Source organism: Sus scrofa, chromosome 6 (assembly GCF_054392235.1).
Source record: "Sus scrofa isolate SSC_HxYL_T2T_F1_AM1 chromosome 6, Sscrofa_HxYL_maternal_Yorkshire_Landrace_v2.0, whole genome shotgun sequence".
Lineage (NCBI taxonomy): Eukaryota > Metazoa > Chordata > Mammalia > Artiodactyla > Suidae > Sus > Sus scrofa.
Window position 1 is genome coordinate 108,767,339 of NC_139388.1, and position 17,702 is coordinate 108,785,040.

The 17,702-nt window shown below is 35.2% G+C and overlaps 1 protein-coding gene across 6 annotated transcripts in view; it reads left to right on the forward strand.

The window, feature by feature from the left end:
- The window catches only part of METTL4 (methyltransferase 4, N6-adenosine), a 491,081-nt gene that overhangs the window by 208,777 nt on the left and 264,602 nt on the right, over positions 1 to 17,702 (forward strand). For all 6 annotated transcript variants that reach the window (XR_014807703.1, XR_014807700.1, XR_014807699.1 and 3 more), the window contains one exon: positions 739 to 822. The gene's annotated coding sequence lies outside the window, so the exon portion shown is untranslated. The remainder of the gene's footprint in view (positions 1 to 738; positions 823 to 17,702) is intronic.

Here is a 17,702-nt window from a genome sequence, read left to right on the forward strand (position 1 = left end):
GAAGGAAGGAAGGAAGGAAGCAAGGAAGGAAGGAAGGAAAGAAAGAAAGAAAGAAAGAAAGAAAGAAAGAAAGAAAGAAAGAAAGAAAGAAAGAAAAAGAAAAAGAAAGAAAAAGAAAAGGAAAGAAAAGAAAAAGAAAGAAAAAGAATTATGTGAGTCTTCACAGATATAGAGAATAAGCTAGTGGTTACCAGTGGTGAGAGGGAAGCAGGGAGGGGAGTAGGAGATACAAACAATTATTTATAAAAGAAGCTACAAGGATATATTGTACAACACAGGGAATATAGACAATATTCTATAATAATTATGAATGGAGTTTAACCTTTAAAAATTATGATCCAATACATTGTACATCTGTCACTTATATGATATTGTACATCAACTATACTTCAGTTAAAAACAGATGTTGTAGTATAAAAAAGATTTATGTGAATCTTATTTAAAACTTTATTTAGCCACAATCATAAAAAATTACCTTTTAATACTTTCTTGGGCTGCCTATTTTTAAATGAAATAATCTTCCTTTTGCATTGAGAAGATCCGTTTTAAAATAATAGCTCATAAATTGATTTCAAAATGAAAAATCAAAAAATAAGGTGATAGTAAAAAATGATGTTTTTCCAAGCTCAAAATACACATTTTTTCACATCGCATTATGTACCATTTTCCTCAGGTGGATGAGATATGATGCAAGTCCAACTATTACCTACTTAATGTTCTCCTTTTGTTAACTAACAGGTAAAAAAGCTGGTTAGCAAGCAAACAAAATGCAGAAAAAGGCAATAGAGGGAAGGCTGTCACCTTAATGCAGAAGCATTCTAGGTAAGAGTATTGCATCTTTTGTCCTCTAGCAAATTTCATTAAAAAAGCACAGTCTCTTTTATTAATAAGATGGTAAAGCAAAACCACTCTATTTCTTGCTTTGTTTCTCACTCTTTCTCCCTTTCCTCACCAAGCCCTGGGGTGAAGGTAGTGTTGAGTGCTGTGGTGTACATTTCAAATTGAGTTTTTGTTTCTTTTTAACTATTGGTAAAAATGTTATTTGTAAAATGAGTAGAAATTACTAATTCACTATCAATATAGTCTGACAATAGGACTGATAACCTAGAGACCATATTAAGCATACAATTAAATTCTGCAGTTTGATTAGTGTCTAAGAGTGTACATTTTTCTCTTGGATCTGAGTTTGTAGAGCTTCGGTTATTACTGAAACAATAAAATCACATGTTTCCAGACATGTGGGGAAAATGGCCTCAAAGCTTAAAAAATAACTAATTTGGGGTCAAGATTCAGTGTTTATTTTAAAAGATAGAAATCTTAAATTTCAATTCAAATCATCGAAATTAATTTATATATATATGAATCATGGAAATGATAAATAATGCAACTTATTCCCAGTAGGTCTATTTCAACTTTCTTACTTACATTTGTCAAAACTGAGGCAGACATTAGTAGAGACTCATATTGCAATTGTGCAAGGAACACAATGATTTTCTGCCTTAGAGCAGACCAAATGGAACCCCAGAATTTATTCTAATTTGTTCCGTAAAGAATTGAGGGGATTAGGAGTTCCCGTCGCGGCTCAGTGGAAACAAATATACCTAGCATCTATGAGGATACAGGTTTGATCCCTGGCTTTGCTCATTGGGTTAAGGATCTGGGGTTGCAGTGGGCTGTGGTGTATAGTGTAGGTCACAGATGCGGCTTGGATCCTGTGTTGCTGTGGCTGTGGTGTAGGCCAGCAGCTGCAGCTGTGATTTGACCCCTTAGCCTAGGAACCTTCATATGCCTCAGGTGTGGCCCTCAAAAGACAAAAACAAAAAACAAACAAAAAAAAGAATTTGGGGGATTAAACAACAAGGATTTATTGCATAGCATAGGAAACTAAATTCAATACCTAATATCTTATAATAACCTATAATGGAAAAGAATCGAAAAAAAGAATATGTGTGTGTGTATGTGTGCGTATGTATTATGCTGAATCAATTTGCTCTACACCTGAAACTAACACAATATTGTAAATCAACTATACTTCAGTTTTTAAAAGTAGCATATTTTTTTAAAAATTTGAGGGAATTGAGACAAATACTTTGGCTATAGGGGGTTGATAGTAACAGAGCAGAAGAATTTCTCAAACATGTGGCCAAACTCCATGCAGAGGAATGGGGAATGGGTCCCTGGTGGAGGCAGGCTGTAGGTAAAGAGGTCTTTCCTTGCAGAAGCAAAGTTCTTTGTCTCTTATCCAAGATTCTAGGGTGGAATTACACAGTCTGGGAAGGATGTTAGTGGTACTCCAGCTCTCACAGGGGGAGGGGCAAGATGGCTACACAGATTGAGGGAAGTGCAACTTCGAATAGCTCCATTTGTTTAGAGAAGACCCACTCTCAGCCCATGTGGTCTAGATCGGCTGATGTCATTATTAGTTTCTGGGATGGGCCCTTATTGGTCTACATCAATGACCATATTCTGTCCCCCTGCTCATGGTTTAGGGGTGAAAATAAGACCCAAACAATGAGGTTTTTTATGAATTTCATGAAGAAAGGTACTTTTTTCTCCTAGACTCCAGTAAGAGAATATGTGAAGAAGAGTTGCAGCCACTTTGCTCTAGATTTTGAACACAATGTCTGTACTGAGGACTTTGGAGCCAAGAACTGGAGAGAGAAATCAGATCCTGGTGACATTGTTATAGTTCTGGCATCAGGCTTTGCTGAGATAGAAGTAATGTGCTGTGGAGCAGTAATATTAGTGAGAGGAAAAGGGAAGAAGCAGGATTGGGCCAGGGAACTATCGGATAGTTCTCACAGCACTAATGGATTAATTTCTTAATTGAGTATTTCAGGCTTTCAGACATGCAGTTGGCCTCACTACCTTAGAAGTGTGCTTGTCTTAAGCCTATCATTAAGAGGGCTGCTGCCCATTTATTTGTCTTATTTGTGAGGGCAGCTCTATTTCCAAATTCTCTTTCATTCTGTCTAGCCCTTAATTTCATATCTCTCCAGTGAGACAAATTATTTGATAGAAGTTATAAATACCGACTAAAGGAAGCAGAACTGAGAAAAAGAAATGTCAAGTCGCTTATTTCCTGTGGGTCTCAGTTTCCTTTCTTGACAAATGAGAGGGTGGGTCAGGTTATGTCTAAGGTCCTTCCAGCCCTTAGATTGTGAAAGCAATTTTGACATAATGATTTCAATTTCAAGTCCATGTTCGAAGAATACAGGTTAGTGATATGAGAGTTAATGAAACTAATATGGAATTAAAAGAAGAACCAATTAAAATTGGATTTCAAGGGCCAAGAATACTATGGAATACACTTGCAAGAGGAAGCCGGAGTTGGAAACAGTGTGGGAAAAATGAAGAATAGAATGATAGTTTATTCTGGTTCTCTGGCGAGAAACATATGTTTCAATAGAAAAACAGAGGAGATAAGAATAATTAATTCATTTATTCCATTAGGTATGTGTTGGGAATCCTTTATATGCTAGACCAGTACAGTAGGCGTTAGAGATACATAGCTATAAAAGACATATCATCCCTTTCCTTGAGAAGCCAATAATCCATCATGGAGACATATTAACAGATAAATACCATAGTCTAACAAGTGCTTCATTGAAATAGAAAAGTCACAAATGGGAGGTCAAAACGATCATTATGTTATAACGCAGATTTGTAGAGGAGTTTGTATCAAAGACAACACTATTTTAACTCTATAACTAGACTTTCTTTACAGTTTCTTTGATGAGTTATTCACACACTACATTTATAATGCCGAAATAGAATTTTTATGATTAAATTATTTATTAATTTAACAAAATACATGCAATGCCAAATTTTAAATTTAGGACCAAATTTTACTCTTTTTTTTTGGTGGGGGGAAGATGGGAAGAGGGAGATAAAGCCCTTAAAAATTAAATCTAGTGATTGCTAGAACAATCTTTACCAAGCTCAGCCAATAGCTTGTTATACTCTAAATATAACTTGTCATTTTGTGACAAAATCCAATTTTTAGATTAACTGAAAATCCATTTTAATTTTCAATTGTTTAGTATACCTGAAAACCAAAAATTTATAGAATGAACTTTCATATTTATTTTGTGTCAGCTGATAGGGAATTATATCCTTTGTGTCCCTAGAAATTGGTAAGATTGATGAATGGATTATGCAGGCATTCAGAATTCAGTTCAGACCCTATTAATAATGCATTGTCTCCACTTACTTTAGCTTACCATGATTTCACGTCATTTCTGAACATCACCCACAAAGAAATTTAATTCATTGATTTAATGGCACCAAAGTGATTCTATAGGGTAGGTGTTTGATAGTTAACATATTTCATGACTGGTAATTGTTCTTACTGACTTACAGAAATTCTCAAAATAATTTGTATTTTAGAGATTAAAATGCAACATTTAATTTTTAACGTAAGGAGTGAGCAACATTTAAAGCCCGGAGTGGAGGACAAAAAACATAATGAGGAGAAAAATTAAAAGAACATAATAATGTTATAACTGTTTCAACAGCATTCTCTTTCTAAGGCTTAGCTACAGACAGCCAAGCAAAAATAAATCGCCTTAATGTAGCCAAGTGAATGTAATCAAATTTTCAATTAAAAAAAAGGTAGGTGAATTTAACTTGTTTTTGCCAATTTCCAATTCTTTCTAGGCATGCTTCCTTTTTTTACGTCACAGAAAAAAAATGTTTTGAAACTGTGGTCTTTCTTAGACCTAACTAAATAATTCCATTTTTCACCAAATAAAATTAGTAGTATTTGATGGTGAGAGGTAGAAATATCTGCTTTTGTAGGAGAAAAAAACATTTCAGGACAGACATTCATCTGTCTTGAGTTGTTAAGCGTAATCATATTTAAAAATCAGGGACAGATGAATTGGCTTTCAAACTTTGTTTCATTTTTGTGTTTAAAAATTGAGGTATAATGTACATGCCAGTAAAATGCTCAGATTTTAAATATAACTACCAACCAGATCAAGATGAGATAAAGAACTTTTATTTCCATTAGCCCAAAAGTTCCTTCTTGTCCCTTTCTAATTAATAAGACTGTCCTAAGAGGTAACTATTTTTCTGACCTCTATCATGATAAATTAGCTTTGTCTGTTCTTGAACCTGATATAAATGGATAGTTTAGTTCTATGATTATTACTTTTTAAATCATGTCTATACTGTCACTATAAATTTGTTCAGGTGTCACAGTATACCAGAATTAGTGCTTCAAACTCATTATGTTCTCTCTCTCCAATACTGGATTTCCTGTCTGTATCTAGTTAAAAGTGGATTACTTTTGCTTAAGTTAAGTGATTCTGAATTTAAATGGGATGGGTATGAAGCAGTCCATTTTGGTGGAATAGAGCACCCTGGCAGATTTGGGATATGAACTAGCCTAGCATGTGAGCAGAGGGGCTTGCTGTGCTAGGGAGAGCAGGGTCATTAATACATTTCTGAGTTTGGATTGCTGGAACGGTGAATAAATTAGGATTTGTCTGCAGGAGTGGGGTACATGGTGAGCCCTAAATTTTGGGAATCAGATGAGATTAGGGGTGAGTGGGGAGAATGCGATGTAACTCAGAATTGGACCATAGATCTGCCTGTATCCATTCCTTCCAGCAAATGTCAAGACTAGTTCTCCTGCCTGTGATGGGTTGGTATCACCCTGCAGACAGAGGTCAGGTGGCTCCCTCCCCCAGTTCGGAGAGGTGACACGAAGAAGTTAGGAAAAAGCAGGACCAGCCTTCTTACAGTATCTGCAAGATAAAGGCCTGGCTCCTGGACAGGGTATCTATGTCTTACATTACCAGACCTGTGCTTTGGCTGGTTTCAGCTGCCAGCATTCTGCTAGAGGCACTGTATGGACTGCTTCCTCTGCCTGCATCCTTCCCATTTTAACACCCCCACCCCACCCTGCCTCCCAACTGCAATAAATAGCCATGTGCAGATAGTGGAGAAGCAAGCTCAGAGGATTGGCTTGTCTGGACTCTCATCTGAGCTCTCTTACTGGCCTTGTGATTCTGGGCAAGTTACTGTACTTCTCCAAGTCTCAGTCTTTCCTTTCACCGCAGGATATAATAGTACTTACCTCATGGGGTTAAAGGAGATTAAGTGGCTGCTTGCCCAGTGGGTCACCATTTCCACTGGATGGGAAAGAACCTATTTAAACTATAGGAACTCAGAATTTAGTGAAAACCACTCTTGATTCAGATGCTTTCTCTGATTCTACCAGGAGGAGTAGAGTTTTCATAAAGTATTCTGTGACAGTACTTTCCCACACTTAAATCATTTCCTTTCTAACCCTCCTCTGGACTCTACACTACCTGAAGGCAGGGGCTCTGTCTTTGATGTTTAAGTTCTAGTGCTGCCACAGTGTCAGGTACATAGTGGGTACTCAGGAAGCATCTGTCACAGGCATGAATAAAGCCTGTTATTTGGCAATTATACATTGCACCTCACCTGTTTTTGGTAGTTTTCCTTCGGTGCAGGGTTCATGTTCAAGATTATTTTGTAGGAAAGGTATGAGTTTCACTGAATCTTTCAAATTTACCTGTCAAGCTACTCCAACTATCTTAAATTTGTTTGACAATCAACACCAACACAAAATTACTATTTATGAACTGATTCTCTGTTGGAAGGCTCAGCAGTGACACTGTGCAAATAGCTATAATTTAGCAATTCCGCAGCATTTGCCTCAGTGAAGGAGTTAATAGAAATAATAACCTTTAGCTTCAACTGAGACCACAAAACCTGTGTCAGACTTCTGGAGTAAAGATTTACATAGAAGCCTGGCTATTAATTTCATATTATGCTTTCACTATTTTCCTGATATAGAAATTTAGGTTCTGACTATAAGCCCCAAGGCTTGAGAAATGAGGAAACATCTACACCTACCAGAAATGTAACTACATTGGATACTGGATTATTAATACTGTGACAAAAGTAGAGAATGCTTCTAATTACTGTAATGTTGCTAGCAGTCTCCACTCCTCTCCCCGGCTTTTCCTAATATCCTTTTTTAATGAAGAAACACACAAGCTCTATATGCTGTAGAACAGTTTACATTTTACTATAGAACAGTTTCAATTCTAAAGAAACAAAACAACTCATTCTTAAATCCATATATCTCTGGGCAGATGTTAATGTAACAACTCAGCCCTTAATACCCATGACAACCAGGGCATTATAGAGTTGACATCCTAACCATATGTATCACCAAACTATGCTTTATATTCCATTTTATTAAGGATAAAAATGCTTCAGAAAATGCATAATCATCCATGCTTTGAGGGAAATTAGAGGAAACGTTAAACACTTATTTAACACAGATTTGACATAATGATCATCTTCTTTCACTGTTGTTAGCCTGGGGACATAAGATTGGATGGAAATGAAAAAAAGGAACCTATTTACATTACCTTTAGTTTTTAAAAAAGATGTGAGCATTTAGGAGAGCTTTAAAATTTTTTATGTTAGTACCATAATAGACAAATCCTGATGAATTCATTCTTTTATCATTGACTAATGTCCTTCTTAGTCTTTTGTTACAATTTTGGACTTAACATCTATTTAATGTGATATAAGTATGACCACCACTTCTCTATTTTGGTAATTTGCATGCAATATCTTTCTTTTTTTCATCCTGTCACTTTTAGCTTATGTATTACACCTAAAGTGAGACTCCTCCACAGAAATTGGCACAGCACTATAAATCAACTATACTTTAAAAGAAATAAATTAAATACTTATCTAAAAAAAATAATGTGAGACTCCTATAGACAGCATATAGATGGATGCTGTTTTTTTAAATCAACTCAGCCATTCTATATTACTTGAATGGAGAAGTCCATCCATTTATATTTACAGCAATTATTTATAGGGAAGGACATACTATTGCCATTAAAAATGTTTTCAGTATATCCTATAGTATTTTGTTTCCCTTTCTTTACATGCTACCTTATTTTATTGATTTTTCTTTCTTTTCTTTTCTTTTTGTGGTGGCATGCCTCAATTCCCTTCTTATTTTCTTTTGTGTATCTTCTGTTGATATTTCCTATGTATTACCATGGGGATTATTGAAACAACTAGTTATAGAAATCTATTTTAAATTGATAACTATTTAACCTCAATTGCATAAAAATTCTACTCCTTTATAATCCATCATTATGTTATCAATGTCACTAAATATATCTTTTATATTTTGTGTCCATTATCATGGTTATACTGTTATTTTTATGCTTTTTTAAGTTCTATATCAGACTCAAAATTGATTTATACACTATAAATGATAGTATTACAGAATTCTGTATTTGCCTATATATTTACCTTTACCAGAGAACTTTATATTTTCATGTTGTCCAGCATCCTTTCATTATAATTCTAAAGACTCACTTTAGTATTTCTCATAAGGCAGGTCTAGTGGTGATGAACTCTCTCAGCTTTTGTTTATATGGGAAGGTCTTTATTATTCCATCGTTTTTGATAGATAGTTTTGTCAGATAAAGTATTTTTGGTTGGCAATATTTTTTTTCTTCCAGCATGTTAGATATAGCATTCTACTTCCTTCTGACCAGTAATGTTTCTGCTGAGAAATCCATTGATAATCTCATGAGAGTACCTTGAATGTGATAAATTGCTTTTCTTTTGCTTTTTTCATAATCCTCTCTTTGTCTTGGATTTTGCTTTTTTTTTTTTTTTTTTTTTTTTTGTATTTTTGCCATTTCTTGGGCTGCTCCCGTGGCATATGGAGGTTCCCAGGCTAGGGGTCAAATCAGAGCTGTAGCCGCCAGCCTACGCCAGAGCCACAGCAATGTGGGATCCGAGCCACGTCTGCAAACTATACCACAGCTCACGGCAACGCCGGATCCTTAACCCACTGAGCAAGGCCAGGGATCAAACCTGAAACCTCATGGTTCCTAGTCAGATTCGTTAACCACTGAGCCATGACGACGGGAACTCCTGTCTTGGATTTTTGACAGTTTGATTATAATGTCTCAGTGTGGGCATCTTTAGGTTCATCCTAGTTGGAATCTTTTGCGTTTCTTAAATCTGATTGTCCATTTCCTTCCTCCAATTTGGGAATAATTGGCCATTATTTCCTCAGGTACACACTCTGCTTCTGTCTCTCTCTTCTAGGACTTCCATAATGTGTATATTGGTCCACCTAATGGTGTCTCAGGAGTCCTTTAGACTCTTTCTCCCACTCTTATTCTTTCTTTTTCCTTTTTGTTTCACTGACTCGATAATTTCAAATGACCTGTCTTTGAGTTTGCTGATTTTTTTCTTTGGTTTGATAAAGTCTGTAGAACTCTGCTAGTGTATTTTTCAGTTCAGTTATTATACTCCTCAACTCCAGAAGTTCTGTTTTTTTAAACAATATCTCTTTGTTGATATTCTCATTTTCTTACTTTACTGATTTAATTTGGTTGTCAGTTTTCTCTTACAATTCAATTGAGCTTCTTTAAGATGACTGTTTTGACTCTTTGTCATATAATTCTTAGTTCTCCATTTCTTTAGATTTGATTTCTATGCTGGCTTGGTGGAAGGGCTATCATGGGTGAAATGCAATGGCTTTTCTTATCCATTTCAATGAGTCTGGGCTTGGCTTTGCACTTGTTTGGGATACTGTGGCTTCTTAACTAGTTTCTGGAGTTTTCTTAAAGGCTTTTTAGATGGTATATTGTTTTAAGTTGGTGTCTCTTTGGGGGAATGAGGTCTGGGGCTTCTTATTCACTATCTTGCTAAAGTCACACCACAGGAACATTTTAAAAGTGAATTCCTTTCCCTTTTTTGTAATCTTTGCAATGTGGGTGGTAACTAGTATGCCTGAAGTGATAATGCTAGCTATAATATTTTAAACATCTTAAGGAAATTTACAGATATCATACTTATTCTTAGAAAGCCTTGCAAGAGAGACATTTTATTCTTACATTCCAGTTTAGGAAATAGGTTTTCTAAGAATTTAAACTTGCCCAATGTTAACATTTGGGATTCAGCCTCAGGCCAGCCCGACTCCCAACAGCCTGCTTCTCCTACTCTACTATTTTCCACTGTGGTGTGATATATTGGGAAAGACTACACCTTAGTGAAATGTATGGTCATAGAAAAGCTTGTATTTATTACTTCTGAAATACTATTGAATGTGATTATCAGTCTAGATTGTTGCTTCACTAATGTTTCAGATTTAAAGAAGTTATCAGTTGTGTTATTCATTGAACTTTGCACTTTTCCTAACAAGATTAATTTTCTTGTAAAAAATTTGGGTAGTTCTAGTAATCACAACATTGCCATAGGGTACTAACTTCAATCACCACCTCACTCTTGTGTTATAGACTTCCCAGAAGAAAGATTTTCTCTAAAAATTAGTTATCTGCAGGCAATAAACTTGACACATATCTGAATTAGAGCAAATTAAGAAGGTTATAAATGTAAATGATCACCATTTAACTCTTCTACCTTTACATTAAAAGCAACTAGAAATACAGTTATAGATTCCCATGTATGCATAAATAGTGATAGGGAAGAATTATTGAAAACTCCCAAAGTGGCTCTTCCCAAACTTATTAAATTTTTTTCTCAAGGAATCAAATCTCTGACAGGTAGCCTATAATAAATCTTCATATCTCGACTTTAACCTGTAATTCTGATTAATTAACAGTGCATATTAATTATGCAGACAAGTAGGCTGTGTGCCTAATGGTTAAGAATCATTATGGTTTCCCCGCCTGGTTCCACCACTTACCATTGTGTGACCTTAGGCAAGGTCATTAACTTTTATGTGCCTCACTTTTCTCCATCTATTAAATGGGTCTGGGAAACAATTGAACATGTTTCCCTGATGTATATCAAGGTTTAAATACAATAAGTCAAAAGTGTTTTGAACATAGAGATAAATCAGTGAATCTTAGTATATTTAAGGAAAACCTGGTGCAAGTAGAAATGTTTTTTAGTGGATTTAGGGAGACAAATACATATTTTAATTCTTCTGAGGCACAGAATAAACTTTAAAGAGTCAGTAGGATGTGGTATAAAATCAAATCAAATATATCTAAAATGTGAAAACACTTAAGTGACTTTAACCTTTAATGTATTGAACCAGTATATTTGATCTATAAACATTTACCACCTATGCATATATATATATTGGGGAAAGCAAATCAAGTCTTTGCTCAGGCAATTACGGTCTAGCTGTGGAAAGCTGACATGTTTTGAGAAAGGTAAGTGAATAAGTGAATACTGTGTCAAAATGAGTGGAAACTAGCAACAGAAATTCTACAAAAGAGCGAGCATGGTGAGGGTCAGGGTGAGTGGTACAAGACAAATTCCCGGAGAACAGCTCTGAGCTTGGGGAGTTTAACTAGAGAAGAGAGGACATTGTGGTACAAATAAGCAAAGAGCTTTACAAACATCAGTGATCATAGGAATCATTTTGTAGATGTTTTAAAATGTGGAATCTGATTCACGGAAACAGTAAACTAGTGATCATCAAAGGTAAGACAGAAGCTCAAGGGGCAATATAGGGGTAGGGGATTGAGAAGTACAAGCCACTAGGGATAAAATAAGCTACAAGGATATATTGTACTACACAGGGAATAGAGTCAATATTTTTATAATATAACCTTTGAAAATTGTGAATCACTATATTGTACACCTATAACATATATGCTATTACTGTACAACAACTATACTTCAATTAAAAAGTGGACTACTTTTCTAAATATACCATACCAAATATTAAAGTATAGGAGTTCCCTTTATGGTTCAGTGGTTAACAAACCTGACTAGGATCCGTGATAATACGGATTTGATCCCTGGCCTCACTCAGTGGGTTAAGGATCTGGCATTGCCGTGAGCTGTGATGTAGGTCATAGATGCAGCTCAGATGCCATGTTGCTGTGGCTGTGGTGTGGGCTGGCAGCTGCAACTCCAATTCAACCCCTAGACTGGGAACTTCCATATGCTGTGGCTGCGGCCCTAAAAAGACAAAAAAAAATTAAAATGCAAAGAAGTGAACAAAATTTCTTAACATGTATGAAAGAAAAGGAGCCAACAGCTCTAAAATAAAATCATCATTATAATCATCATCAATGGCAAATGCTAACCTCCTTAATATGTTAATAGTTCTAATGAACCAATTTTTAAAAAGCAATGGTTTAAGGCGAGTTCCCATCGTAGTGCAGTGGTTAACGAATCTGACTAGGAACCATGAGGTTGTGGGTTCGATCCCTGGCCTTGCTCAGTGGGTCGACGATCCGGCGTTGCCGTGAGCTGTGGTGTATGTTGCAGACACGGCTCAGATCCCGCGTTGCTGTGGCTCTGGCGTAGGCCAGTGGCTACAGCTCCGATTAGACCCCTAGCCTGGGAACCTCCATATACTGCGGGAGCGGCCCTAGAAAAGGCAAAAAGACAAAAAAAAAAAAAAAAAGCAATGGTTTAAAAACCATATAGAAAAATGAGATTAATAAGAATGTATAAGTGAAGAAATAAAAATTTAAAAAGAATAAGTTTAATAAAGAGGCCAAAAAATTAACCCTCATATTCAATCAACTGTAAGCTAAAAAAATAAAACACGAGTTTTTAGTTACAATTTGAGAAAAAAATTAAAACTCATTAAAATTCATTACTTATGGGTAAAAAGGTTTACTGTATTTCTGAAGTTATTTGGTAACATGCACCAAAAATTTTATCCTCAGATAATAGCCAAATGTGTAAGAAACATGTGAAAAAAGAAAATTAAAAACATGTGAAGTCCGATACCACAGGTTGGATAGACCTCAAGATAATGCAAGTTAACCAGCCTTTAGGTGATGCTGAGCAGCAAGAAAATAACTTATATTTGAGAAACACTGAGACTACAGTGGTGAGAATAAAAAATAGGCTGTTTTAATAGTTTCAGCACAAAATTATATAGGGCTAAGTTGAGATGGAGGCAACGGCAATGGAAAGAAAGGGACTGTCATGAAAGTTTATTAAGAGAAATATATAACACTTGGCTACATATATATAAGGAAAAGGCAAGACTTCAATGATATTCTTTGACTGGGAAGTGAGTTGACATAGTAGCAAAGTTAAAGAGGAGAACTTGCTTGGAGAAAGTGAATAGCACAGCTATGAGATGTTGAATTGGAGTTAGTAGTGTCCCATTCAAGATGGATATAGGCGGGGAAAGAAATAAATATTAGACTTGATCTATGTATATGTGATAGCTAGGGTTATAAAGAGAGAATTTTTGAGTTCTTTATGGGTTAGTGAAGTTATCAGGGATAAAGAAAGACATTACGTGTTAATAAAGATATCACTATTCCAAAAGACGCAACTGTCCTTAATGAGGACTCCTATGCTCCTAACAACAGAGTATCAAAATAGGTGAAACAAAAACTGATAGAATCGTAAGGAGGAATAGAAGAACCAACTACTGTAGTTGATAATAAAACACTCTTCTATGATAAATGGACAGATTTAACAGGAAGAAAATCAGTTAAGGATATAGTTGAACTCAATAGCACTATCAATCAACTAGATGCAGTTGACATCTATACACTACTTAATGTAAGAACAGCAGATTACGCCTTTTTCTCATGCTCATGTGGAATATTCACCAGGGCAGACCACATTCTGGGCCATATAAATACATTAACAAATTTAAAAGAGTAGAAATCATTCAGTGTCTGTGTTCAGACCACAATGGAATTTAACTACAACTTTTAAACAGAAACATAACTGGAAAATCCCCAAATACTTAGAGATTAAACAGCATGCTTCTAAATAACATATGAGTCAAAGAAGAAACTACAAGAAAAATTAAAAACATTTTAATAAATGAAAATTAATACACACCGTATAAGTTTGTGGGATGCAGCCAAAGCAGTGCTGAGACATAGCACTGCATACAAATTCTAAAAAATAATAAGTATCTAAAATCCATGATCTAAGCTTCAACTTTAGAAAATTTTAAAAATGAGAGCAAATTAACTCTAAAAATGTAAGAAGAAAAAAATGATAAAAATTAGAGCAGAAAACAGTGCTTTCTCCCAGTTGAGAAAGTCAACAAAACCAAAAGTTGAAGATTGGAAAAAGATCAATAAAATCAATAGACCTCTACCAGGTTTACTAAGAAAAAGGAGAGAAGATACAGAGTTACCAATATCAGAAATGAAAGAAGAGACATATTTACATTAGAAAGTGATAAAATAACATTATGAACAACTCTATGCCCCCAAGTTTGATAACCTGTAAAAAATGGACTGATTTCTTGAAACATGCACCCTGCCAAAACTCACACGAGAAGAAATAGACAATCTGAATAGGCCAATATCTATTTTAAAAATTTAATCAATAAATCATAAACTTCCAAAACAGAAAGTAGCAAACCCAGAGGAGTTCACTGGTAAATTCTACTCAACATGTGAGAAAGAAATTCTACCAATTTCATGCAGTTGTCTTCAGAGAAGATAAGAAAGGGAGTATTTCCTAATTAATTCTATGAGGCCAACATTACCCCAATACAAGAAGCTGACAAAGATATTACAAGAAAACTTTAGATCAATATCTCTCATGAACATCAGAGCAAAAATTCTCTATTAGAAAAATTAAATAAAACCAAGAAAATCATGGGCGTGGAGAACTGACTTGTGGTTGCCGAGGGGGAGGGGAAGGGAGTGGGATTGACTGGGAACTTGGGGTTAATAGATGCAAACTATTGCCTTTGGAATGGATAAGCAATGAGATCCTGCTGTATAGCACTGGGAACTATATCTAGTCACTTATGATGGAGTGTGATAATGTGAGAAAAAGGAATGTATATGTATATATATGACTGGGTCACCATGCTGTACAGTAGAGAATTGATAGAACACTGTAAACCAGCTGTAATGGAAAAAATAAAAATCATTATTAAAAAAAATCCTCAACATAATATTAGCAAATAAACTTCAACAACGTATAAACAGAATTAAATACCACAACTAAATGAGATTTATCTCAGGTGTATGAGACTAGTTCGCATTTCAGAATCTATTAATATAACCCATCATATCCATAGGCTGAAAAAAAAAAGAAATAGCCACATGATCATTTAAATAGATGCAGAGGAAACATTTGACAAAATCCAATGTCCATTCATGATAAAAACCCTTAGTAAACTAAGAATAGAGAGGAACTCCCTCCATTTGATTAAGAAAATCTATAAAAGCCTAAAGCTAACAGCATATTTAATGAAGAGAAGCTCAAAAGATTTCCCAGTGATGTCAGGTACCAGGAAGAATGTCCCTTCTCACCACTGCCATTCAGTAACATACTGGAAGTTCTAGCTAATATAATAAGACGAGAAACATAAATAAAAGACATACAGATTCAGAAAGAATAAAAAAAGCCATCATGTTCACAGATGACATGATGGTCTATATCGAAAATCTGAAAGAATCAACAAAACTCCTGGAACTAAGGTGGAATATAGAAAGGTGGCAAAGCTAGTAAGATTACTAAACAAAAGTCAGTTTCTTTCCTGTATACCAGCAATGACCAAGTGGAATTTGAAATGAAAAACACAAAACATTTTACATTAGCTCCCCCAAAATTAAGTAGTTGGGTGTACATCTAACAAAATAAGTATAAGATTTGTGGGAAGAAAACCCCAAAACTCTGGTGAATGAAATAAAAAACAACCAAATAAATGGAGAGATGTTCCATATTCATGGATAGGAATACTTAATATTGTCAAGATATTAGTTCTTCCCAACTTAATCTAAATCAAAATTCCAGGAAGTTACTTTGTGGATATGGAGAGGCAAATGATCCAAAATGGCCAATTCAATGTTGAAGGAGAACAAAGTTAGTTGATCAATGGCATCCACGTTCAAGATTTACTGCAAAACTAAGTAATCAAGATATTGGTAAAAGAGCAGAAAAATAGATCAGTGGAACCTAATAGACAGCCCATAAGTAGACCCAAAGAAATAGAGGAGCAAAGGCAATACAATGGAGCAATGATAGCCTTTTCAACAAATGGTTTTGGAATAATTGAACAATTGAACAAACCCATGCAAAAAAAAAAAAAAATCTACACACAGACCTTAAGCCCTTCATAAAAATTAACTTAAAGTGGATTATAGACCTAATGTGCATAATGCAAAACTATAAACTTTTCAAGGTAACATTGGATAAAACCTAGATGACCTTGTGCATGGTGATAATGTTTGGAATATAATACCTATGACTAGATTCATAAAGTAAATAGTAGATAAATTGGACTACATTAAAATTAAAAACTTCTGTGAAAGACAATATCAAGAGAATAAGGGAGATATCATGCTGGGCAAAAATACTTGCAAAAGACACATCTGAAAAAGAATTTTTATCCAAAATATACTAAGAACTCTTAAAATGTACAATAAGAAAACAAGTTGATTAAAAACATGTATGTGTAACTGGGTCCCCATGCTGTACAGTGGAAAAAAACTGTGTTGGGGGAAATAACAATAAAAAAAAGTCAAAAATAAGAAATTCAAAAAAAAAAAAAAAAAGAGTCATAGACCCAAGCACATTTCTAACAGAAGGAGATAGAAGATGCCCCCACATCGTATATCATCAGGGAAATGCATATTAAAACCACTACTTGCCTAGTAGAATAGCCAAAATCTGGAGCAGTGACAACAGAAATGTTAGCAGAATGGAGCAACAGGAACTCTCATTCATTGCTGGTAGGAGTTCAGAAGGGTGTAGACACTTTGGAGTATAGTTTGGCAGTTTCCTACAAAATTAATCATACTCTTACCATATAATCCAGCAATCACACTCTTTGATATTTACCTATTTAAGTTGAGAATTTATATCTACTTAAAAACTTGCACAAACATTTATGGCAATTTCATTCATAATTATTGCTAATTGCTAACACCTGAAAACAAACAACATACCCTTCAGTAGGTGAATCAATATGTTAATTGTGGTACAACCAGATAATAGAACATTATTATGTGCTAAAAAGATGAAATATAAAGACATGAGAAAACATGGAAGAATCTTACATGTGTATCACCAAGTATAAAAAGCCAATCTGAAAAGACTACATACATACTAGGAGTTCCCATCGTGGCTCAGTGGTTAACGAATCCAACTAGGAACAAAGAGGTGGCAGGTTCGATCCCTGGCCTTGCTCAGTGGGTTAAGGATCTGGTGTTGCCGTGAGCTGTGGTGTAGGTTGCAGATGTGGCTCGGATCCTGCATTGCTGTGGCTCTGACATAGGCCGCAGCTGCAGCTCCGATTAGACTCCTAGCCTGGGAATACTCCATATGCCACAGGAGCGGCCCTAGAAAAGGTAAAAAGACAAAAATACGTAAATAAATAAACAAAAAGCTCACTAGAAAAAAATGTTAAAAAAAAAGACTACACACTGTATGAATCTAACTATATGACATTCTGAAAAAAGCACACATTTGGAGACAGCAAAAAGATGAGTGATTGCTTGGGTTTGGGTAGAGGGAGAGATGAACAGGCAGAGCACATAAAGCACTGCTTTTATGGCATCCCATAGATTTTGAATGGTTGTGTCTTCATTATCATTTGTCTCGAGGTATTTTTTAATTTCCTTTTTGATTTCTTCTTTGATCCATTGGTTTTTACTGGCATGTTGTATAGTCTCCGTGTGGTCAGTTTTTTTTGCATTTGTTTCCTGTGGTTGATTTCTAGTTTCATGCCATTGTGGTCA